At 43.9% G+C, this 25,904-nt stretch overlaps 1 long non-coding RNA gene across 2 annotated transcripts; it reads left to right on the top strand.

Moving 5' to 3' along the window:
• Positions 1-2,278: 2,278 nt before the first annotated feature.
• On the top strand, positions 2,279-18,575 carry LOC144334755 (uncharacterized). 2 transcript variants are annotated; one of them, XR_013404948.1, is made up of 3 exons: positions 2,279-2,466; positions 8,704-9,070; positions 18,304-18,575. It is a non-coding gene; the product is annotated as an uncharacterized LOC144334755 (long non-coding RNA). The 2 variants fall into 2 exon arrangements; XR_013404949.1 differs by lacking the exon at positions 18,304-18,575 and adding an exon at positions 9,426-9,541.
• Positions 18,576-25,904: the final 7,329 nt, after the last annotated feature.

The raw sequence follows: 25,904 nt of genomic DNA, 5'->3' as shown, positions 1-25,904 counted from the left end.
CCCTCTTTGAGTTACTCATCTCTGAGTGCTCTCGTGTGTGCGTGTGTGTGTCTGTGTGTGTGTGCGCGCGCGCGCACGCGCGTGGTGCATGTGCTAATAAGCTTGTTTGTTTTTCTCCTGTTAATCTGTCTTCTGTCAGTCCAATTTACAGGGCCTCTGCCAATGAACCCAAGATAGGTGGAGAGAAGAGAAAATTTTCCTGTCCTACATGGGCTAAGCTCAGAATGCTGGGAAAAGAGGGACAATGCATTTCCTGTAGCCCATACCTAAAAGTCTAGCAAAAGTACAGGAATTAAGATTTCCAGGGCCTGGGAGCTGGGTATGGTAGTAAATGGGGTGTTAACGTTTGATGAGGACAGAGATTCCATTTTGCAAGATTGTAAGCGGTCTTGGAGCCAGGCATAGTGGCTCACGCCTGTAATTTCAGGAGTTCAAGACTAGCCTGGGCAACATGGTGAAACACCATCTTTATAAAATACAAAAATCAGGTGGGGGGTATGGTGTTTTGGGGATGGATGGTGGTGATGGTAGCACAACAGTATGTTTATTTTGTCTTTTTGTTTGTTTGTTTGTTTTTAGAGATGAGGTCTTGTTCTGTCACCCAAGCTAGAGTGCAGTGGTGTAATCACAGCTCACTGTAACCTCAAACTCCTGGGCTCAAGAGATCCTCCTGCTTCAGCCTCTCCAAGCTGGGGACTACATGCGTGTGGCACCATGCCAGGCTAACTTTTTTTTTTTCACTCTTTCGTAGAGACAGGGCCTTGCCATCTTGCCCAAGCTAGTCTCGAACTCCTGGGCTCAAATAATCCTCCCGTCTTGGCCTCCCAAAGTGCTCGGATTACAGGCGTGAGCCACTGTATGAATGTACTTAATGCCACTGAACTGTATGCTTGAAAATGGTCACGATGGTACATTTTATATAATGTATGGTTTATCACAATTTAAGTTTAAAAAAAATTTTTTTTTTTTTTTTTTTTTGAGACGGAGTCTTGCTCTGTCTCCCAGGCTGGAGTGCAGTGGCACGATCTTGGCTCACTGCCACCTCCGCCTCCCAGGTTCAAGTGATTCTCCTGCCTCGGCCTCCTGAGTAGCTGGGATTACAGGTGTCGGCCACCAGGCCTGGCTAATATTTGTGTTTTTAGTAGAGATGGGGTTTTACCATGTTGGCCAGGCTCATCTCGAACTCCTGACCTCAGGTGATCCACCCACCTCTGCTTCCCAAAGTGCTGAGATTACAGGCGTGAGCTACCGCACTCGGCACAATTTAAGTTTTTAATTAAGAAATGAAAGGAAATAGTACATGAATTATTAGCATGGCTGCAAATCCATTATGACTATACTGTATCAATACTATTTGGAAGCCAAATCAAATAGCATCACTAAGTCTAGATTTATATCCACTCTGGTGAAGAAGTAGAAAATGGTCTCAGAAACTTTCTTTTAGTTATTCTCTCTCCGAGGAGTACAGCATAGAGATGGTAAGAAAATATTCCTATAAACATTCCTACTTGCTTCAGGAGTAAATGAGAGGATGGTTTGTGTTTCTCAATCATGAACAAGGGAAGAAGCTCATTTGTGGATCTTATCAAAGAAGTCGGTGGAGACAGAAGATCCAGGGAAACAATCTCTGACATTGTTTTGTTCTGAGTCAAAGGCAACATCGCTAGACTCAGATAAGTGAATGGGCATTGGCCAAGATGGTGGTGGTTAGGGTGAGAAGGCACCGTGTCTCCTCCCTGCAGGCGGTCATGTTTTCTGCCCCAGATCTCATCTTTATTTGTTGGATACGAAGTGTCTCTGAGATGGCTCCAGATGGAACCTGAACCCGTGACCTCCCCACATAAAGACATGCGTGACACCCATTACACCATCTGGGGCTCATAAAACCACATGCTCTGTCTTTTCCTGGCTCTCAAGCTGTTCGAAAGCTGAACGGCAATATTTGGGACCGCTCTGGTTTATTCGTGGACTTTAATTCAAAACACATTTCCACAAAGAGAGGCAGAACAAAGCACAATAGCACTAAAGTTCAATTTACATTCTCAGTCAGTGAAACAAAATGGAAATAGAAAACAGTTGTGGGAGAGTCGTTTATAACCAAACTAAGGCTCCAAAAGCGCCTTTCCTGTAATGTCATGGAGTAAAGGCATTTTAGAAACCGCCAGCAAACACTTAAGTGACCAAAAAAGGAGAGGTGAAGGCTTTCTATTAAAAAAAAAAATTATTAAAGAGCTGATGGTGTCGTCTGATCTCTCCCTCCCAATTTGGCAGATACAAGGTTACTTCCGTATTTCCCGATTTAAAACACTTTCCTTCTCTTGACGGTTGTTTGGATGCTGCCGGTCACTGGGAAGCCAGTGCTGTCACGGAAATCCCTGCACACGACACACAGGTCTCCTTCGGTTTGGCGAGACATTCCCAGATGACCGCAGAGCTTGTCTGCCATCACATCTCCGTGATTTCCAGGTACAAATTTGCCATAGTAAGTTATGTCTGGCTTGTTCTGCAAAAAAATATACCAAGTGCTAGCAGATGGACACAATTGCAGCCACTATGTCAGCGACATGGTTAAGAAACAGTGTGCAGAGCATGTGCCCTCCTTACGTGATTAGAAACGCTGCAGAGTCGCGGTGATAAAGCAAGGGGCTCCCTGACTTCAATTTCAAACTGGATCTCACACAGTTAATCAGCAGCAGAACTAGAAGAAGATGTGTGATTCCAAGTCTTAGGCATTTTCTACAAGGCTGAAAAATGGAAATTCCTCTGGTAACTAGTACAAACCCCTCATCCTGGCGGCCACAGGAAACGCTGGCAGCCCTGTGGAAGGGGCGGGTGGGGGGCAGGCTGGCCTCATCCCTGGGTCTGTGCTTGCGCTGTTTTCTTCTCTTCCAACTGATGAAATCAGAGCTTCTCTAAAACAGCTCTGAGTCCCCAGGCCAGGTTCTCTTTGCCCACTTAGCGTTCCTTTCTTTCTTTTTTCTTTTTCTTCTTTATTTTTTCTTTCTTTCTTTTTTTTGCGATGGAGTTTTGCTCTTGTTGCCCAGGCTGGAGTGCAATGGCGGATCTCTGCTCACTGCAGCCTCCGCCTCCCGGGTTCAAGTGATTCCCCTGCCTCAGCCTCCCGAGTCGTTGGGATTACAGGTGCCTGCCACCATGCCCAGCTAGTTTTGGTATTTTTATTTTTATTATTTTATTTTATTTTATTTTATTTTTTTTGAGATAGAGCCTTGCTTTGTGCCCCAGGCTGGAGTGCAGTAGCGCGATCTCGGCTCACTGCAAGCTCCGCCTCCCGGGTTCACGCCATTCTCCTGCCTCAGCCTCCCGAGTAGCTGGGACTACAGGCGCCCCCCACCTCGCCCGTCTAATTTTCTTGTATTTTTAGTAGAGATGGGGTTTCACCGTGTTAGCCAGGATGGTCTCGATCTCCTGACCTCGTGATCCGCCCGTCTCGGCCTCCCAAAGTGCTGGGATTACAGGCTTGAGCCACCGCGCCCGGCCTAGTTTTGGTATTTTTAATAGAGGCGGGGTTTCACCAGGTTGGCCAGGCTGGTCTTGAACTCCTGACCTCAGGTGATCTACCCACCTCGGCCTCCCAAAGTGCTGGGATTACAGGCGTAAGCCATCGCGCCAGGCCACTTAGCATTTCTTTTGCTGGCTCTTTCTCATAATATAACTACTTATCTGCAGGCATTCTTCTACTGCCCAGTTGTCAGCTTTCTAAGGATGTGGAGCAGTCCTTATTCATCTTTGCCTCCTGGATTTTTGCTCAATGCTTGGTGTATAGTCAGTGGCTTGTTAGGTGTTTTTTGGAATGAACTGATGCTCTATCCTTATTAAATTCAATGACTTTTCAAATCAAATTTTTTCAACTTTTTATTTTACTTTAATTTTTATAGAGATAATTGCCAAGGAAATCTACTTCGAATACATTTAGGTTTTCTAGGAAATGGTTGGAGGCAAAACTTGTTAGCTCCTCCAGAACCCAATTCATAACCCTCAAATCCCTTTCTCACACTTAGAAGACGTTAGGATATGAAATCCTGGCTTCCCAGGCTCCCTTGCAGCTCAGTTTGCCATGTGATTCAGGCGTGGCCAAAGATACATCAGTGAGAGTCCCTCGGGAGGCTTCTTGATAAGGAAAGGGCCCTGTGGCCCTTCTCTTCCACTGACGGTTGCTGCAGCCACCAGCAGCCACAAGGCAGCACATATGAATCTGAAATCCATCCCACCAAGGACAGAGGAGCAAGAAGATAGAAAAGATCAGGATTCCTGAAGGCATTATGGAGCAGCTGAACCTCTGGTAACAAATGCTGCCTCCAGACTTCTTGTTATTTAAGAAAAATATGCCCTTCATTATGTAAACCACTTTTAGGCAGGAGGAGGCCTAACGTCTTTGAATCCTTCCAGCTCAAAGAAATCATGGAGCAATTGCTCTAGGCAAGCACTGTGCTAGTTAGAAGGGAAATACACAGCTTAACTAAGACTAAGCAAGAATGAAGATGCCTTTTAGAATTTAGACGAAAACCTCCTTAAGAGTATTATCACGTTCCCAAGTCTTAGTATATACGTATATACATATATTTGTTTTTCTGTTGTGATCTCCCAACATAAAACTATGTAAAGTGGACCCTTGAACAACATGGGTTTGAACTGCGTGGGTTCACTTATACAAGGATTTTCTTCCATCTCTGCCACCCCCGAGACAGCAAGACCAACCCCTCCTCTTCCTCCTCCTCCTCAGCCTATTCAATGTGAAGACAATGAGGAGGAAGAGCTTTATGATGGTCCACTTTCACTTGATGAGTAGTAAATATGTTTCCTCTTCCTCATGATTTTCTTAATAACATTTCTTTTCTCTGGCTTACTGTATTATGAGAACACAGCATATGGTACATATAACATACAGAATATGTGTTAATTGCTGCTTATGTTATCAGTAAGCCTTCCAGTCAAAAGTCTGCTATTCATGGCTAAGTTTGGGGTAAGTCAAATGTTATTTTGGATTTTCAACTTTACAAAGGAATGGGTATCAGCACCCCTAACTCCCACATGGTTCCAGGGTCAACTGTATGTATTTTTCTGAACAATGATTTTAAAAAGATTACAGCTTTCCTGACACTTTATCCCTGAGTACTTCCTCCTACACTTCCAAAAAATGAGGAACTTCTACGACCAATATCATACTTCACAAAGTTAGTAATCCCCAAAGATCATCTAATGCTCAATCCATATTCAAATTTTCCTAATAATCCAACTGCAAATTTCTATTTGCTTTTTTAAAAACCAGGATCCAATCACTGCATTATGCTTTAATCTACACTAGGCCCCACACCCCCTGATTTCTTCATGATTTTGGCTTCTCAAAGAGACCAGGCTAGTTAGCATGAAGTGTGTGGCTTTAAGGATTTTGTCAAACTGTTTCTTTCTTATGTCTTTTTACCTGTTCCTCTGTTCCTGTATTGTCTGTCAACTGGAAGTTAGGTCTAAAGGTTTGGAGAGATTTAACTTAAAAATAGTTTTGGCCACCAGGCGCCATGACTCATGCCTGTACTCCCAGCACTTTGGGAGGCCAAGGCGGGTGGATCATGAGGTCAAGAAATCGAGACCATCCTGGCCAACATAATGAGACCCCGCCTCTACTAAAAAATACAAAAATTAGCTGGGTCTGGTGGTGCGCGCCTGTAATCCCAGCTACCTAGGGCTGAAGAATCTCTTGAACCCAGGAGGTGGAGGTTGCATTGAGCCGAGATCCGGCCACTGCACTGCAGCCTGGCGACAGAGAGAGACTCCGTCTTAAAAAAAAAAAAAAAAAATGGCAATAACATGGCGGAGATCCATGTGTGTATTTCTTCCTTTTTTTTTTTTTTTTTTTTTTCTTGAGACGGAGTCTCGCTCTGTCGCCCAGGCTGGAGTGCAGTGGCGCAATCTCGGCTCACTGCAAGCTCCGCCTCCCGGGTTCACGCCATTCTCCTGCCTCAGCCTCCCGAGTAGCTGGGACTACAGGAGCCCGCCACCTCGCCCGACTAATTTTTTGTATTTTTTAGTAGAGACGGGGTTTCACCGTGTTAGCCAGGAAGGTGCTGATCTCCTGACCTTGTGATCCGCCCATCTTGGCCTCCCAAAGTGCTGGGATTACAGGCATGAGCCACCGTGCCAGGCCCCATGTGTGTATTTCTTACGGTGTCTGCTCATCACATGGAGTTGTGTGGAGCTTCACACATCCAAGCGGAGTTGAGCTTCTTGGTCACTGATGTTGTGCCTCTGCTCTCTGTCCACAAATGCTCATGACTCCCTAGCACACTGTCCTTGTGCCTGGTCTGATATGACTAGTCATGGTCCCACGCCTCCATGTCTGTTTGTGCTGTGCCCTGTACGGAAGTAATCTTCCTCCTGTAAGCATGGCCTACAGTCATAGAAACAATAGACAAGACTGTTGTGATAATAAAACGAGATGCCCTAAGGGATCTCCTGTATGCTGGACACTCGCTTCCTTACCTCCGTTGTGGAATAGTTGTCCAATTTCCGCTTGGTAATCAAGATCAATCACCCCAGCCAGCACTAGCTCTTTTTGCAGCGTATTGATTCAGAGGCATGAGGAACCCAAAGTGGCCAGGTTGCAGTCAACTACCAGTTCAATCGAACCATTGTTTTTGTCCTCCCACTGAAACTAAGACTTCTAGGCCAGTGGAGCATAAAGGCACAGAACCAGGAAGCAGAACTTTTGCTAGTGGGTCACTAGGGGTGATGGTGGGTGGTGCCTCTCCCATTTCCACCCCTTTATGTCTGGACCTATGAATTCTGGCTATGGGAGAAACAGCGCCATAGATTACATGCTGATTTGGAGAATATCCAACCTCCTGGGAAACCTTGCCGTAGCCCTGCAAGGTACGGCTACCTAACTGGCACTGTAACTGAGTCTTCAAAAGGCCGTTGCACTCTCCTAGCAAAATTGCTGCTTTAGGATGATAGAGAATATGGTAAAACCAGTGAATTCTACGAGCACGGACCTATTGCCATACTTCTTTCACTGTAAAGTGAGTTTCTTGATCAGAAGCAAGGCAGTGCGGCTGATGGTGGATAAGGCATGCGGTGACTCCACAAATGGTAGTTTTGGCAGAAGCACTGTGAGCAGGGAAGGCAAATTTGTATCTAGAGTAAGCGTCTATTCCAGTAAGGACAAAACTCTGTCCCTTCCATGATGGAAGTGGTCTGATGTAATCAATCTGCCATCAGATAGCTGGTTGAGCCCTTGGGTGATCATACTGGGGGCTCGGTGTTGCTGTCCGCTCCGGGTAGACTGGGCACTCAGTGGAGGCCGTACTCAGGACTTCCACTCTGTGCTGCTGAGCCCATGCATAATCTCCATCCCTGCCACCATGGCCACTTCGTTCACAAGCCCACTGGGCCATGAGACTGGGAGAAGAGACTGACTGATATCCACAGAATGGATGATCCTATTCACTCGATTTTAAAGTCCTTTTTGCTGAGGTCACCCTTTGGTAAGCATTCACATGAAGCACAAATATCTTTATGTTCTTTTCCCAGAGAGGTCTGTACACATAGAGCTTCCCTAAATTTTCATGTCATCAATTTTCCAATCATGTGCCTTTCAAGTATCTGATCATCCAGCCAAACCACCGGCTACAGCCCATGAATCAGTTTATAATCGCACATCATGCCATTTCTTCTTCCAGGCAAAGTGGACAACCAGGGTAAACTGCTCAAAGTTTGGCTCACTGGGAGGATTTCTCTTCACCACTGTCCTCTGGGGCTGTCCTGGAAAGGCGCTGCAGTGCTGCAGCTGTCCGCTTCAGAGTGGGGGCTGCATATCCCACAGAACCCTCTGTAGTCCAGGAATGAGTGGTTTCTTCCTCTGACAATGATTGTCAGGAACTTACTTGTGAGACCATCAGTGCAGGCTAGGAGAGAGGAGGCAGTGTAGCAAGGCCACTTCGTGTAACGTACTTGTGCCTTCAGGGCCTACTTGGGTCTGATCATGTATATACCACTTCCATCTGATGATGGAGTGCTGCTGTGCACACTCAACTTCATGGATTGGTGGGTGATATACCACCCGGTTTATGAAGGGCAGTGCAGGTGGCCTGGTAACTTGATGGTCCATGCTTGAGTGTTCAGCTTCTAAGACCCAGTAGCAGGCCAAGAGCTGTTTTTCAAAAGGAGGGTGGTTATCTGTTGAGGACGCAGGGCTTTGCTCTAAAATGTAAAGGCCTGTGCTGCCATTCATCCATACAGGCCTGCCGAGGGTTCTAACAGCATCCCTATCTGCCACTGGCATTTCAAACACCATTGGATCTGCTGAGTCATATGCTGAGCAGCAAAGCAACTTGAGCAGCAGCCTAGATCTGTTGCAGAGCCTTCTCCTGTCGTGGGCTTTATGCAAAACTAGCAGCTTCTCTGGTCACTTGGTAAATGGACTGGAGTAACACATCCAAATGAGGAATATGTTGCCTCCAAAATTCAGAGGCCTATTAGGCACTGTGCCTCTTTCTTAGTTATAGGAGAGGCTAGATGCAACAGCTTACCCTTCATATGAATACCTTAACATGCGTCCACATCACTAGACCCCCTAGAAATTTCACTGACATAGAAAGCCACTGAGATTTAAAAAAACTTATTTCCCATTCTCTGATATGCAAATGTCTTACCAATAAATCTAGCGTATTTACTACTTCTTGTTCTTAGGTCTGTCAGCGTAATGTCATCAATGTAACGGATGGATGTTTATGTCTTCTGGAAGGGGAAGGCAATCAAACTCTCTGTGAACTGATTGTGACATAAAACTGGAGAGCTGACACACTCCTATCAGTGCAGGTGTATTGCTTGCCTTGCCAGCTAAAGTAAACTACTTCTGGAAGTCTTCACTAACAGAGATGGAGAAAAAAGCATTTGCTGGACAAATAGCTGCATACCAGGTACCAGGGTTTGTGCTAATTTCCTCAAGCAATGAAACGACATCTGCTACAGTTGAAGTCGCCACGTGATTAAGTTCACAATAATCCATCCACTGTCATTCTCCAAGATCCTTCTGTCTTCTGCACAGTCCAAATAGGTGAGCTGAATAGGTTTATGGGGTATCCTTAAGTCCTTGATGGTGACACTAATCTCTGCAAGCTTTCCAGAAATGTGGTGTTGCTTTTGGTTTACTATTTTCCTAGTCAAAGTAGTTCTAGTGGCTTCTACTTGGCCATTCCCATCATAATAGCCCTTACTCCATTCTACTGGTCAGGGAACAAATGTGGGGATCCAACCAGCTGCTGAGCACATCCATTCCAATCGTGCGTCCTCAAACTAGGAAATCATAACGGGGTGAATTCAGGGACCCACGGCATGGGGAGTGAATGATTATCAGGAGATTTTCTTTTAAGGGACACAAATTTTGTTTTTGTTTTTGTTTTTTGAGACAGGGTCTCATTCTGTTGTCCAGCTGGAGTGCAGTGGCATAATCTCGGCTCACTGCAACCTCTTTCTCCCAGGTGCAAGCGATTCTCCTGCCTCAGCCTCTCTAGTAGCTGGGATACAGGTACGTGACACCATGCCTGCCTAATTTTTGTATTTTTAGTAGAGACAGGGTTTCATCATGTTGCCAGGCTGGTCTTGAACTCCTGACCTCAAATGGTCCGGCTGCCTTGGCCTCCTAAAGTACTGGGATTACAGAGGCGAGCCACTGTAACCATTCACAAACGTTTAAAATTAGATTTCGATGATGGTATATTCATAACCTTGTGAATATATTGAAAAACATTAAATTGTATACTTTAAATGAGTTTTGCATATGTTAATTATATCATCAAGCTGGGGTTTTTTTGTTAAATTTCAGTGAGTTGTTTTCCTCCAATTCAAACTTAACTCCATGTGTACATTTCCCTTAGAGACCTCTACGTTTTTTTCTCTGATTTTATTTTCCTTTTTACTCACCTAATCAAGAGGGGGCATTTAAAAGATTCTGCAAAGTCATGGGCTAGAAAGAAAGAGCTGTTAACTTTGCATAATGATGATGTTAAATGTGATTTTTATTTGGCGGTTATAAAAATTTTCTATAATTAGGTTTTTCTTTTGTAACTATAAACATACTGATTTTTTCTTTCTTTCTTTCTTTTTTTTGAGATGGAGTCTTGCTCTGTCGCCCAGGCTGGAGTGCAGTGGCACGATCTCTGCTCACTGCAACCTCTGCCACCTGTGTTCGAGCAATTCTCCTGCCTCAGCCTCCCAAGTAGCTGAGATTACAGGTGTAATCTCTCACTACCACACCTGCCTAATTTTTTTTTTTTTTTTTTTTTTTTTTGTATTTTTGGTAGAAATGGAGTTTCACCATGTTGGCCAGGCTGGTCTTAAACTCCTGACCTCTGGTGATCCACCCACCTCAGTCTATCATAAAATAGCCTTCCAGCATCACTTTCACTTTTTAGCTTTCTTACTATTTCTGCTTTGCCTACCCATATAGGGGAGGAAACACTTATTTCTACCCTCTCAGGTTTTGTGGCTGGCCTAAGAATTCAACTGACATAGATTAACAGGAGACAAGCATACACACTGGTTTAATATTTTAACATGTGCACAGGAGTCTTCAGAAGGAAAACAACGACTTGGAGAAACCATTAGGCTCAAAAGTATAGAAACCATTTTACACAAAGAATGGTAAATTACGGTGTGACAAGACAAAGGGCTTGGGTTAGGGACAGTAAATTGTGGGATGGTGACTGGGAAATATGCGGGGAAAACCAGTAGGGGATTAACATTATTTTTGTAGGCTTGTTTGCGCAGGTCCATTCTGCATCGACTCCCAGTCTCTGGTGACATGAATGTTCTCTTCCTGGTACAGGAAGGGCACCTTTCTCATGGGGAATTCTATGACCTGGTTTTAGGTAGAAAGGGGCAGGGCAGAGAACCCCGTCTGCATCTGTTTCTGATGTGCTTTCAGTTCAACTAAATCAATATGCCGAAGCCACATATGTCGGGGTGGCCAGTTCTCCATCCCTTCACCCAGCATCCCCACATCCTCATGATGGCTGAGCTGCTCCTCATCGTGGGCTTGGTGGCACTTACCTATATGTAATTTTCTTGATTTTATTTATGACTGAGACATGAGTTTTCTAGGAATATCGGATAGATGATACCATATCCATTAGAATACTCTTGGCTCCTCTAAGCGACGAAGGTAACTGTAAGTGGAAGGCAGGTTAGGTTCCAGGTGTGACTGATGAGTGGCTCAGCTATGCCATCAGTGACTGGGGAACTTTCTCTCCTTGTGCTGTGGCAGTTTGGGTACTGGCTTTTCTCTGGCAAGCACAGTGGGGGCAGCAGGGCAAGGCCTCACATTCGGCCATAACAACATCTAGAAAGACATATTCCAGAATTCCTCACTTCCCAGCAGATTCTTCCTTCACCACTTAAGGGAATGGAGTTCCACTGAGGGGCGGGGCAGGGGGAGCATGGACATGGGGGTGGGTCACTTCTCCCTGGCTTCAGTCTGTAGGAAAGAAGACCTGAAAAGCAAACACAGAAACAAACCAAGGTACTGAAGAAAGACAGAAGGTCAGATGGATGCTGGGTGGACAACCAGTTATGCCCAGCAGAGCTGCCCTCGCATGGTTGCCAGGACTTGGGTCCAGCAGTCAGTGAGCTTTCCACCTTCTCTCTGCCTCCCGAGGCCCCCTCTTGTACACACACACATTCATGTAGTTCTATATTCCAGGGGGCACTTGTTGAAAGTGATTGACTGATGTAACCCCTCATGCTTCTGAGCTTTCAAGATAAAAGAGACATTTGCGGCTGGGTGCAGTAGCTCTTGCCTGTAATCCCAACACTTTGGGAGGCTGAGGCAGGTGGATCACCTGAGGCCAAGAGTTCAAGACCAGCCTGGCCAACATGGTGAAACCCTGTCTTTACTAAAAATACAAAATTAGTTGGGTGTGGTGGCGCACACCTGTAATCCCAGGTACTTGGGAGGCTGAGGCAGGAGAATCACTTGAACCCAAGAGGTGGAGGTTGCAGTGAGCCAAGCTCACACCACTGCACTCCAACCTGGGCAACAAGAGTGAAACTCCATCTCAAAAAAAATAAATAAACAGAGACATTTGCACTGTGGCTAGACACAGAGTAAGCCCAGGTGAGTGCGTATCTTAAAGCAGTCTATGGTCTGTGACTATCAGGGCAACTGTCAGGCATGATGTGATAGGTTGCATAGATCATTTTAAAAATTTTTAAATTATAGTAAAATATACCTAACATAAAACTTACATCTTGGCTGGGCACAGTGCCTCACACCTGTAATCCCAGCACTTTGGGAGGCTGAGGCGGGTGGATCACTTGAGGTCAGGAGTTTCAGACTAGCCTGGACAACATGGTGAAACCCCATCTCTACTAAAAATACAAAAATGAGCCTGGTGTGGTGGCGCATGCCTGTAATCCCAGCTACTTGGGAGTCTGAGGTAGGAGAATCACTTGAACCTGGGAGGGTGAGGCTGCAGTGAGCTGAGGTCGCACCACTGCACTCCAGTCTGGGGGACAGAGTGAGACCATGTCTCAAAAAAAAAAATAAATAAATAAACAAACAAAACCTTACCATCTTAATCATGTTTTGTTTGTTTGTTTGTTTGTTTTTGCAGTTGCAAGATTTAATAGAGTGAAAACAGAGCTCCCATACAAAGGGAGGGGATCCAAAGAGGGTAGCCATTGCCAGCTGGAATACCTGGGTTTATATCCTGATCATTGTCCCTCCTGCTGTGCTCTCAGGCAATAGATGATTGGCTATTTCTTTACCTCCTGTTTTTGCCTAATTAGCATTTTAGTGAGCTTTCTTTACTACCTGATTGGTCAGGTGTGAGCTAAGTTGCAAGCCCCATGTTTAAAGGTGGATGCAGTCACCTTCCCAGCTAGGCTTAGAGATTCTCAGTCGGCCTAGGAAATCCAGCTAGTCCTCTCTCAGTCCCCCCTCTCAACAGGAAAACCCAAGTGCTGTTGGGGAGGTTGGTTGATGACCGCTCTAACTGCTTCCTGCTGAACTGGGGCATAGTAGGGGTTGTGCAGTTGAGATTTCCTCTGGAGGGGTGCCTTTGATGTCATCAACATTGGAGCATGGGCTAGCAGCCCGGTCCAGGGGTCCATGGTAGATCTTAGTCATGGACTGCACCTGGGGCTCCATTTGAAAAACAATTTGTAATTTTACAGCTTTGATTCTGGAAGAGACAAACTTAACAAGGAGGTTAAAGATACAGGGTCCAAAGAGGAGTGACAGTATTATAGCTGCTAGAGGTCCTAAGAAGGGGAGAATCCAGGGCACCCATTGGCTGAGAAGGCCCCAGGGTCTGGTGTTTTGAAGCTCCTCTGCTCTAAGTTGTATTCAATCTCAAATTTATTTAACTTTCTCGGTGACGATTCCGGATTGATTAACATAATAACAGCATTCTTCCCATAAAAAGAAACAGGTTCTTTCAGCGGTTAGCAAGTCTAAAGCTCTTCGATTTTGAAGGTCTACTGCTGCTAGGGAGTTAAGTTGATCTTGCAAGGTGACCAGGGAGTCAGCGACTTGTTCCATGTCACCATTTAGTTATTGAGGTAGTTTGCAGTAGAACTGAGTAGAGGTTGTAATACCGCTGATGCCAGTACTTAGTCCACCTAGTACTCCTGCTCCAATAACAAAAGGAAGAATGGGTACTCTTACGTTGTGGGGCTTAGGTACGACATAATTGTATAAATCTTGTTCAGTGTAGATGGTCATAGGGGGCACTAAGAATGAAAGGAAGCACATAGATTCTGAAGAGCCATTCAAACAATGATAGGCTGGATATGTTCCTCACTGAGGGCCCTGGTGCCTTTGGACAATTTTAGCCCTAAGTATTTAACCTGCTGTGAGCAGAGCTGAGCCTTCGATTTGGAAACCTTGTAGCCACAGGTGGTGAGGAAATTTAAGAGGGCTTAGGTGGCTTGATGGCACAAGGTTTCTGAACAGGTGGCTAAAAGTAAATCATCCACATATCAAAGGACAAGAGTGTCCAGGTATGAGAACTGGCTCAAGTCTTGGGCTAATGCCTGGCGAAATAGATGGGGGCTATCCCTGAACCCTTGGGGTAAAACAGTCCAGGTGAGTTGAGACATTGGGTTCTAAGGATCTTCAAAGCATCTTAACCATTTTTAAAAGAACAACTCAGTAGTATTAATAATATTCACGTTGTAGGCTGAGGCGGGCAGATCATGAGGTCAGGAGATGCAGTCCATCCTGGCTAACATGGTGAAACCCTGTATCAACTAAAAAAAATACAAAAAACTAGCCAGGCGTGGTGGTGGGCTCCTGTAGTCCCAGCTATTCGGAAGGCTGAGGCAGGAGAATGGCGTGAACCCAGGAGGCGGAGCTTGCAGTGAGCTGAGATCATGCCACTGCACTCCAGCCTAGGCGACAGAGTGAGACTCTGCCCCCCACAGCCAAAAAATAAAAAGGAAGAATATTCACATTGTTGTGCAACCATCACCACCATTGCTCTCCAGACTCTTTTCATCTTGTAAAATGGAAACTCCATTCCCATTAATCACCAACTCCCCAGTCCCCTTCCTCTAGCCCCTGGAACCCATCAGTCTACTTTCTGTCTCTATGATTTTGTCTGAGTACCTCATATGAGTAAAATCATACAGTATTTGTCCTTTCGTGACTGTCTTACTGCGCTCAGCATGATGTCTTCAAGGTTCATCTGTGTTGTAGCGTGTGTCAGAGTTCTCTTCTTTTAAGGCTGAACAATGTTGCATTGCATGGATAGATCACATGTTGCTTATCCCTTCATGCACTGATAGACACTTGGGTTGCTTCCAGTGTTTGGGTCTTTAACTAGCCGACTGGCCCTGCTAAGGATCCATGCTCCAAATTCTCTGTCAAGACTGATGGTTAGCTGTCTTACTTTTTTTTTTTTTTTTTTTTTTGAGACAAAGTCTTGCTGTTGTCTCCCAGGCTGGAGTACAAAGGCATAATCTTGGCTCACTGCAACCTCCGTCCCTCGGGTTCAAGCAATTCTCCTGCCTCAGCTGCCCGAGAAGCTGGGATTACAGGTGCCTGCCACCACATCTGGCTAATTTTTGCATTTTTAGTAGAGATGGAGTTTCACCATGTTGGCCAGGCTGGTCTCAAACTCCCAACCTCTGGTGATCTGCCCGCCTCGGCCTCCCAAAGTGCTGGGATCACAGATGTGAGCCACTGTGCCTGGACTGCTGTGTTACATTTAAAGACTACCAGAAAGGTAGGTCTCAGACTTTCCAAAGGCAGCTTGTTTTGAATTTAACACTAATTTCCAGATAAATTACCTTTTCTTTTTTTTTTTTTTTTTTTGGAATTTGTTCCATTTTTCCCCCTGGCTTGTCATTCTGGAAGTAAAGAAAAACACTTCTGCACACTTCCCACAACAAACCTTCGTGCTGCAAGAATGAGTCATCACATTTCTGGATGGAGCAAAGACAGTGAAAGTATGCATTTAATCCTCCAGTGAGTGATCCTGACCCTGTGACTCAGCAGCTAACTTCAAGTGAGCTTTGAGGGTCAGGACTCGGTCAAGGCAATGAAGCCTCATTTTTTGCTAGAGAGGGTGGGATCTGCTCTTGGTATCTGTGGAGACTGTCAGCCATGAGGAATCACATCTCCTTGTGTCTAGGCTCCTCTGACAAGTGGCAGCAAGCTCTCTGTTTTGAGGTATGGAGTCTATTTCTCCATCCCATGAATCTGGGCTGGCCATGCAATTTGCTTTTACCAACAGAAGGTGGCAGAAGGGACAGAGTGCTGGCTCCAGGGCAAGAGGCTTTGCAGTTCTTGCTCTCTCCCTGGTGGAACCAAGAAACCACCATGTCTATAGCTTGTGTTGGATGGAGGAGGACTCAGATGTTCCCACCCCAGAGCTAGAAGCTGAGAGTGAGGCTGTCGGGGACGTACTCGCCCAGCTGACCCTCTATCTAAATATGACCTTGTGGGTGAGCCCAGGAAAAACCAGCAGAGGACCCACCCAGCCAGCCCACAGAATTATGAAAAATAAATAATCATTGCTCTTATAGGCCACTCCATTTTGGGATGCTTTGTTTAATAGAAATAGATAACTGATCCAGTATTTGAGAACATAAAATGAGTTTCTGGCTCTGAGGGAAGATGGGGAGAACAGCAGTCCCAGTGCTGCCAGGCTTTGTGTCTGAGAGGTGGTGGACCTCCAGTTCCAGCATGGGTACCAGTCCTGGGAGGTGCAAGATTCTGCGTGGCAAGACGACGCTGCTGGCTGGCATCGCACAAGGGTCTAAGACTAGGGGACCAGCAGGTGCAGTAGCTTATGCCTGTAATCCCGGCACTTTGGGAGGCTGAGGCAGGCGGATCACCTGAGGTCAGGAGTTCGAGACGAACTTGGCCAACACAGTGAAACTCCGTCTCTGCTAAAAAATACAAAAAAAATTAGCCAGGTCTGGTGGTGGGCGCCTGTAGTCCCAGCTACTCGGGAGGCTGAGGGGGAGAATAGCTTGGACCCAGGAGGTGGAGGTTGCAGTGAGCCGAGATCGCGCCACTGCACTCCAGCCTGGGCAACAGAGCAAGACTTTGTCTCAAAAACAAAACAGGCCAGGCGCGGTGGCTCAAGCCTGTAATCCCAGCACTTTGGGAGGCTGAGGTGGAAGGATCACAAGGTGAGGAGATCGAGACCATCCTGGCTAACATGGTGGAACCCCATCTCTACTAAAAATACCAAAAAAAATTAGCCGGGCATGGTGGCGGGCCCCTATAGTCCCAGCTACTCAGGAGGATGAGGCAGGAGAATGGCGTGAACCTGGGAGGTGGAGCTTGCAGTGAGCCGAGACTGTGCCACTGCACTCCTGCCTGGGCGACAGAGCGAGACTCCATCTCAAAAACAAAACAAAACAAACAAACAAACAAAACAGACTAGGGGACCATCCCAGCACTGCAGCCCCTACACAGCCCCCACCTACTCATCCTTCTTTAATTGAGTTAGTTGGACTCAAGCAGTTGTACTATGGACATGCCACAAGGAACTTCCCATCAAGTCACTAAAATTTTAGCAAACCAGCAACATCCTTGGACATGGCAGGGAACAATGCTGGACTCACCCTGGAGGGTCCTAGGACCTCTAATGGGTGGGGGCACTAATCTTGATATTGTGCAGTCACCGGCCAGGAGCTGGGGAGCTCAGGGGCCACCTTTGCATGCATGGTCTGGAGCCCATTGGAGTCCTCAGGGTAGAGAACCAGTAGTGTCCTGGTCCATACCTCCTGTGATAACAAAATACCTGAGACTGACTAATTTACAAAGAACAGAAATTTATTTCTCACAATGCTGGAGCCTGTGAAGTCCAAGATCAGGGTGCCAGAAAGTTTGGTTTTTGTGAAGGCCAGGCCTCTCCTTTCCAGACGGCAGCTTAAACACTGTGTCCCCAGAGGGGAGGAGCACTGCGTTCTCACTTAGTGGGAGGGACAGAACGGCAAAAAGGGCCTACATAGTTCCCTACAGACTTTTGATAGGTGGCGAATCGCATTCACAAGAGCTCCACCCTCATGACTTAATCAATTCCTTATGTATGTATGTATGTATGTATGTATGTATGTATGTATGTATGTATTTTTGAGACAGAGTCTTGCTCTCTTGCCCTGGCTGGAGTGCATTGGTGCGATCTCGGCTCACTGCGACCTCTGCCTCCTGGTCTTCTGGCTCAGCCTTCTGAATAGCTGGGACTACAGGTGCATGCCACCACACCAGGCTAATTCTTGTATTTTTAGTGGAGCTGGGGTTTCATCATGTTGGCCAGGCTGATCTATAACTCCTGACCTCAAGTGATCCACCTGCCTTGGCCTCCCAAAGTGCTGGGATTACAGGTGTGAGCCACCGCGCCCAGCCATGACTTACTCACTTCCTAAAGACCCCACCTCTTCATACTTTCACACTGATGATTAATTTTCAACGTATGAATTTGAAGGTGACACATTTAGACCATGGTAAGGAGTAAACACCCCTCTTAAAACCTGACTTCTTTCCAGTATAGATTGAATGCACATTTACAGTTTCTCCACTGCCTACCTTACCTACACTATGACCTAGAGCTCAGTTTAGCTGTCACTCCACCTACTTTATAGTAGTCCCCCATTATCCAGTTTTGCATCCCACAGTTTCAGTTACTCCTGGTCAACCACCATCTGAAAATATTGTTAAATAGAGAAATCCAGGACTAAAAATTCATACTTTTAAACTGCATGCCATTCTGAGTAGTGTGAAGGTTTATCACACGCTACTTTTTTTTTTTTCTTTTTTCTTTTTTTTTCCAGACACAGTCTCACTCTGTTACCCAGGCCGGAGTGTAATGGCACGATCTCGGCTCACCACAACCTCTGCATCCCAGGTTCAAGCGATTCTCCTGCCTCAGCCTCCCGAGTACCTGGGACTCCAGGCGCACACCACCATGCCCTGCTAATTTTTGTATTTTTAGTAGAGATGGGGTTTAACCTTGTTGGTCAGGCTGGTCTTGAACTCCTGACCTCAGGTGGTCCTCCCACCTCGGCCTCCTAAAGTGCTGGGATTACAGGTATGAGCCACTGCACCTGGCTGGGGACAATATTTTTGTTACTGTATTCTCAAGTATCTAGAAGATAATAAAGAATTATTAAATAAATGAGTGCCTGTGTGGAAGGTCTTAAGAAAGACTGAAATACCCTGAGAAGGAAGGAATTCTGTCTCCAGACTCCCTCTGGACTTGCTCTGCAACTCTGACTCTTCCCTGGGGCTCCTGCCTGCCAACCTCATCTACAGACTTTGAACCTACCAGGTCCCACAATCCTGTCCAATTTTTTAAAAAATGAATATTTATCTCTGTCTCTCTCTGTATACACACACACACACACACATCCTGTGGTGCTTCTCTGGAGAACCCTGACTGACACAGCTGCTCTAACAAACTGCCACACCCTGGGTGGTTTAAACAAGACAAGTTTGTTGTCTTGCAGTTGTGGAGGCCAGAAGTCCAAGATAAAGGTGTTGGCAGGGTAGGTTCCTTCTGAGGGCTGTGAAAGAGAATCTGTTACAGGCCACTCTCCCAGCTTCTGGTGGCTTGCTGGCAGTTTTATATCCTTGGCTTGTAGAATAGCCACCCGGATATCTGTCTTCATCTTTATATGAAGTGAATTTATGAACAGTTTATAATATATAATATATAAGCGATTATATATATAAGTGATTATATATTATATATTATATATAAGTGATTATAGATTTTATATATAAGTGATTATAGATTTTATATTATATAATATATAAGTGATTATAGATTTTATATTATATAATATATAAGTGATTATAGATTTTATATTATATAATACATAAGTGATTATATATTATATATTATATATAAGTGATTATAATATATATGTGATTATATATTATATGTTATATATAATATATAAGTGATTATAGATTTTATATTATATATTATATATAAGTGATTATATATTATATAATATATACATGATTATATATAATATATAAGTGATTATATAATATATAAGTGATTATTATATATAAGTGATTATAAATATATAATATACAAGTGAATTTATGAACTGTTTATAATATATTATGAACTGAATATTTTTGTGCCCCCAAAATTCATGTGTTGAAGCCCTAAGCCCCAGTGTGATGGTATTTGGAGGTGTGGCCTCTGGGAGGTAATCAGATAGATGAGGTCATGGGCGGTGGGGGTGTGGGGGTACCCCATGATGGGATTCATGCCCTTTTCTTTTTTCCTTCAACTTTTATTTCAAGTTCAGGGGTACATGTACAGGATGTGCAGGTTTGTTACACAGGTAAACGTGTGCCATGGTGGTTTCCCATCACCTTGGTATTAAGCCTTGTATGCATGAGCTATTCTTCCTAATGCTGTCCCTCCTCTCTCCCCAGCCTCCAAAAGGCCCCAGTATGTGTTGTTCCCCTCCCTGCATCCTTGTGTTCTCATCATTCAGCTCCCACTTATAAGTGAGAATAGGCGGAGTTTTCTGTTCATGTGTTAGTTTGCTGAGGATAATGGCTTCCAACCACACCCATGTCCCTGCAAAGGGACATGGTCCTTTTTATGGCTGCATAGTATTCCATGATGTATATATACCACATTTTCTTTATCCAGTCTATCACTGGTGGGTATTTAGGTTGATTCCATGTCTTTGCTATTGTGAATAGGGCTGCAATGAGCATACCTGTGCATGTATCTTTATAATAGAATTATTTATAGTCCTTTGGGTATATACCCAGTAATGGGATTGCTGGGTCAAATGGTAGTTCTGTTTTTAGGTCTTTGAGACATCACCACACTGTCTTCCACAGTGGTTGTACTAATAATTTACACTCCACCAACAGTGTGAAAGCATTCCTTATTCTCCACAACCTCACCAGCATCTGTTGTTTTTTTACTTTTTAATAATTGCCATTCTGACTGGCGTGTGATGGTATCTCATTGTGATTTTGATTTGCATTTCTCTAATAATCAGTGATGTTGAGCTTTTTTACATATGTTTGTTGGACACATGCGTCTTCTTTTGAGAAGTGTCTGTTCATATTCTTTGCCCACTTTTTAATGTGGTTATTTGCTTTTTTCTTGTAAATTCGTTTAAGTCCTTGCAGTCTCTGGATATTAGACCTTTGTCAGATGGATACATTGCAAAATTTTTCTCCCATTCTGTAGGTTGTCTGTTCATTCTGATGATAGTTTCCTTTGCAGTGCAGAAACTCTTTAATTTAATTAGATCCTATTTGTCAATTTTTGCTTTTGTTGCAATTGCTTTTGGTGTTTTCATCATGAAATCTTTGCCTGTGCTTATGTCCTGAATGGTATTAACTAGATATTCTTCTAGGGTTGTTATACTTTGGGGATTTACATTTAAGTCCTGAATCCATCTTGAGTTAATTTTTGTACATGGAGTAAGGAAGGGGTCCAGTTTCAATTTTCTGCCTATGGCTAGCCAGTTCTCCCAGCACCATTTATTAAATAGAGAATCCATTCCCCATTGCTTGTTTTTGTCAGGTTTGTTGAAGATCAGATGGTTGTAGGTGCGTGGTCTTATTTCTGAGTTCTTTATTCTGTTCCACTAGTCTATATGTCTATTCCCCTGTAGCAGTACCATGCTGTTTTGGTTACTGTAGCCTTGTAGTATAGTTTGAAGTTGGGTGGTGTGATGCCTCCAGCTTTGTTCTTTATTCTTAGGATTGTCATGGTTACACGTGCTCTTTTTTGGTTCCATATGATTTTTTTTTTTTTTTTTTTTGAGACAGAGTTTTACTCTTGTTGCCCAGGCTGGAGTGCAATGGTGCAATCTTGGGTCACCACAACCTCTGCCTCCCGGGTTCAAGTGATTCTCCTGCCTCAGCCTCCTGAGTAGCTGGGATTACAGGCATGCACCACCACGCCTGGCTAATTTTGTATTTTTAGTAGAGATGAGACTTCTCCATGTTGATCAGGCTGGTCTTGAACTCCTGACCTCAGATGATCTGCCCTTCTTGGCCTCCCAAAGTGATGGGATGTGTGAGCCACTGCACCCAGCCCATATGAATTTTTAAATAGTTTTTTCTAATTCCGTGAAGAATGTCAGTGGTAGTTTAATGGGAATAGCATTGAATCTATAAATTACTTTGGGCGATGTGGCCATTTTCACAATATTGATTCTTCTGATCCATGAGCACAGAATGTTTTTACATTTGTTTGTGTACTTTCTGATTTCTTTGAGCAGTGGTTTCTAGTTCTTGAAAAGGTCTTTCACTTCCTTTTTAGTTGATTCCTAGGTATTATATTATTTTTGTAGCAATTGTGAATGGAGTTAATTCATGATTCAGTTCTCCTCTTGCCTATTGTTGATGTATAGGAATGCTAGCGATTTTTGCACATTGATATTGTATCCTGAGACTTTGTTGAAGTTGCTTATCAGCTTAAGAAGCTTTAGGGCTGAGATGATGGGGTTTTCTGGATATACAATTATGTCATCTGCAAACAAAGATAATTTCACTTTATCTCTTCCTATTTGAATGCCCTCTATTTCTTTCTCTTGCCTCATTGCCCTGGCCAGAACTTCCTATACTATGTTGAATAGGAGCAAGGAGAGAAGACATCCTTGTCTAGTGCCAGTTTTCAAGGGGAATGCTTCCAGCTTTTGCCCATTCAGCATGATACTGGCTGTGGGTTTGTCATAGATGGCTCTTATTATTTTGAGGAATGTTCCTTCAATACCTAGTTTATTTAGAGTTTTTAACATTTTGGATATTGAATTTTATTGAAATTCTTTTCTGCATCTATTGAGATAATCATGTGGTCACGTGGATTTTGTCTTTAGTTCTGTTTACCTGATGAATTATATTTATTGATTTGCATATGTTGAACCAGCCTTGCATCCTGGGGATGAAGACAACTTGATTGTGGTGGATAAGCTTTTTGATGTGCTGCTGGATTTGGTTTGCCAGTATTTTATTGAGGATTTTTGTATTAATGTTCATCAGGGGTATTTCTGCCAGGTTTTGGTATCAGGATGATGCTGGCCTCACAGAATGCGTTAGGGAGAAGTCCATTCTTTTCAATTTTTTGGAATAGTTTCAGTAGGAATGGTACCAACTCTTCTTTGCACCTACAGATTCATCTGTGAATCTTTCTGGTCCTGGGCTTTCTTTGGTTGGTAGGCTATTTATTACTGCCTCAATTTCAGAGCTCATTATTGGTCTATTCAGGGATCCAATTTCTTCCTGGTTCAATCTTGGGAGGGTGTATGTGTCCAGGAATTTATCAGTTTCTTCTAGATTTTCTAGTTTATGTGCATAGAAGTGTTCATAGTATTCTGTGATGGTTGCTTGTATTTCTATGAGGTGAGTGGTGATAACCCCCTTATCATTTCTGATTGTGTTTATTTGATACTTCTCTCTTTTCTACTTTATTAATCCAGCTAGCAGTCTATCTATTTTATTAACTTTTTTTGGAACACCAGCTCCTGGATTCACTGATTTTTTGAAGGGTTTTTCTTGTCTCTATCTCCTTCAGTTCTGCTCTGATCTTGACTATTTCTTTATTCTGCTAGCTTTGGGGTTTGTTTGCTTTTGGTTCTCTAGTTCTTTTAGTTAAAATATTAGGTTGTTAACCTGAGATCTTTCTAGTTTTTTGATGTGGCACTTAGTGCTATAAATTTCCCTCTTAATACTGCTTTAGCTGCATCCCAGAGATTCTGGTACATTGTCTCTCTTTTCTCATTAGTTTCACATAACTTCTTGGTTTCTGCCTTAATTTCATTATTTACCCAAGAATCATTCAGGAGCAGGTTGTTCAATTTCCATGTAGTTGTGTGGTTTTGAGTGAATTTCTTTTTTCTTTTTTTTTTTTTTTTTTTTTGAGATGAAATTTCCCTCTGTCGCTCAGGCTGAAGTGCAGTGGCGCTATCTTGGCTCACTGCAAGCTCCATCTCCCAGGTTCATGCCATTCTCCTGCCTCAGCCTCCTGAGTAGCTGGGACTATAGGCGCCTGCCACCACGCCCGGCTAGTTTTTTTGTATTTTTAGTAGAGACAGGGTTTCACTGTGTTAGCCAGGATGGTCTCAATCTCCTGACCTCGTGATCTGCCCACCTTGGCCTCCCAAAGTGCTGGGATTACAGGTGTGAGCCACTGCACCCGGCCTTGAGTGAATTTCTTAATCTTGAGTTCTAATTTGATTGTGCTGTGGTCTGAGAGACTGTTTGTTACGATTTCAGTTCTTTTGCATTTGCTGAGGAGTGGTTTATTTCTGATTATGTTATCAATTTTAGAGTAAGTGCCGTGTCGCAATGAGAAGAACGTATATTCTGTTGTTTTGGGGTGGAGTGTTCTGTAGATATCTATTAGGTCCAGTTGATCTAGAACTGAGTTCAGATCCTGAATATCTTTGTTAATTCTCTGTCTCCATTATCTGTCTAATATTGACAACGGGGTGTTGAAGTCTCCTACTATTATTGTGTGGGAGTCTAAGTCTCTTTGTAGGTCTCTAAGAACTTGCTTTATAAATCTGGGTGCTCCTGTATTAGGTGCACATATATTTAGGATAGTTAGCTCTTCTTATTGAATATAACTCTTTACTGTTATGTAATACCTACTTTGATCTTTGTTGGTTTAAAGTCTGTTTCATCAGAAAACCAGGATTGCAACACCTGCTTTTTTCTGTTTTCCATTTGCTTGGTAAATTTCCCCCCACTTTTTTATTTTGAGCCTCTGTAAGTCGTTGAACATGAGACAGGTCTCTTAAAGACAGTATACCAATGGGTCTTGGCTCTTGATCCAGCTTGCCATTCTGTGTTTTTAATTGGGACATTTAGCCCATTTACATTTAAGGTTAGTATTGTTATGTGTGAATTTGATCCTGTCATCATGATGCTAGCTGGTTATTTTCCAGACTTTTTTATGTGGTTGCTTCGTAGTGTCACTGATCTGTGTACATCAGTGTGTTTTTGTAGTGCTGGTACTGGTTTTTCCTTTCCATATTTAGTGCTTCCTTCAGGGGCTCTTGCAAGGCAGGCCTGGTGGTGACAAATTCCCTCAGCATTTGCCTCTCTGAAAAAGGATCTTATTTCTCCTTCACTTATGAAGTTTAGTTTGGCTGGATATGAAATTCTGGGTTGGAAAACTTTTCTTTGAGAATGTTGAATATTGGCCCCCAATCTCTGCTCACTTGTAGGGTTTCCTCTGAGAGGTCTGCTGTTAATCTTATGGGTTTCTCTTTGTAGGTGACCTGGCCTTTCTCTCTGTCTATCCTTAACATATTTTCTTTCATTTCAACCTTAGAGAATCTGATGATTATGTATCTTGGGGTTGATCTTCTTATGGAGTATCTTACTGGGGTTCTCTGCATTTCCTGAATTTGAATGCTGGCCTGCCTTGCTAGGTTAGGACAGTTCTCCTGGATGATATGTTGAAGTATATTTTCTAACTTGCTTCTGTTCTCCCTGTCTCTTTCAGCTATCCCAATCAGTTGTGGGTTTGGTCTCTTTACATAATCCCATATTTCTCAGAGGTTTTGTTCATTCTTTTTTGTTCTTCTTTCTCTATTCTTGTCTGCCTGTCTTATTTCAAAAAGATAGTCTTTAAGCTCTGAGATTCTTTCCTCCCCTTGGTCTGTTCTGCTAGGGCTACTTATGATTGCATTGTGAAATTCCCGTGTTGCATTTTTCAGCTCTATCAGGTCACTTATATTCCTCTCTAAACTGACTATTCTATCAGCTCCTGGCTTGTTTTATCATGATTCTTAGCCTCTTTGCATTGGACAGCAACATGCTCCTTTAGCTCAGTAAAGTGTGTTATTACCAACCTTCGGAGTCCTACTTCTGTCAATTCAGCCGTCTCAGCCTCAGCCCAGTTCAATGCCCTTGCTGGAGAGGTGATCATTTGGAGAGGAAGAGGCACTCTGGCTTTTTGAGTTTTTAGCATTTTTGTGTTGATTCTTTCTCATCTTTGTGGACTTATCTACCTTCGACCTTTGAGGTTGCTGAGCTTCAAATGAGGTTTTTGTGGGGTCTTCTTTGTTGTTGTTGTTGTTTTGTGTTTGTTTGTCTTTCCTTCAACCATTGAGCCTCTCTTCCATAGAGCTACTGTGGTTTGCTGGGGGTCTGCTCCAGACCCTAGTTACTTCTGTTTTTCCTGTACCTGGAAGTATCACCAGTGAAGCCTGTGAAACAGCAAAGATGGCAGTCAGCTCCTTCCTCTGGAAGCTCCGTCCCAGGGAAATACTCACCTGTTGCTGGCCTGTACGCACCTAGGAGGTGACTGGAGACTCCTGTTGGGAGGTCTCACCCAGGTAGGAGGAATGGGATCAGGGACCCACTTAAAGAAGCAGTCTGGCTGCTTTTTGGTCGAGCAGGTGTGCTCTTAGGGGGGACCCTTCCTAGT

The sequence above is a fragment of the Macaca mulatta genome, chromosome 15 (assembly GCF_049350105.2).
Source record: "Macaca mulatta isolate MMU2019108-1 chromosome 15, T2T-MMU8v2.0, whole genome shotgun sequence".
Classification (NCBI taxonomy): Eukaryota; Metazoa; Chordata; class Mammalia; order Primates; family Cercopithecidae; genus Macaca; species Macaca mulatta.
This window is presented reverse-complemented; position numbering and strand designations above follow the sequence as displayed.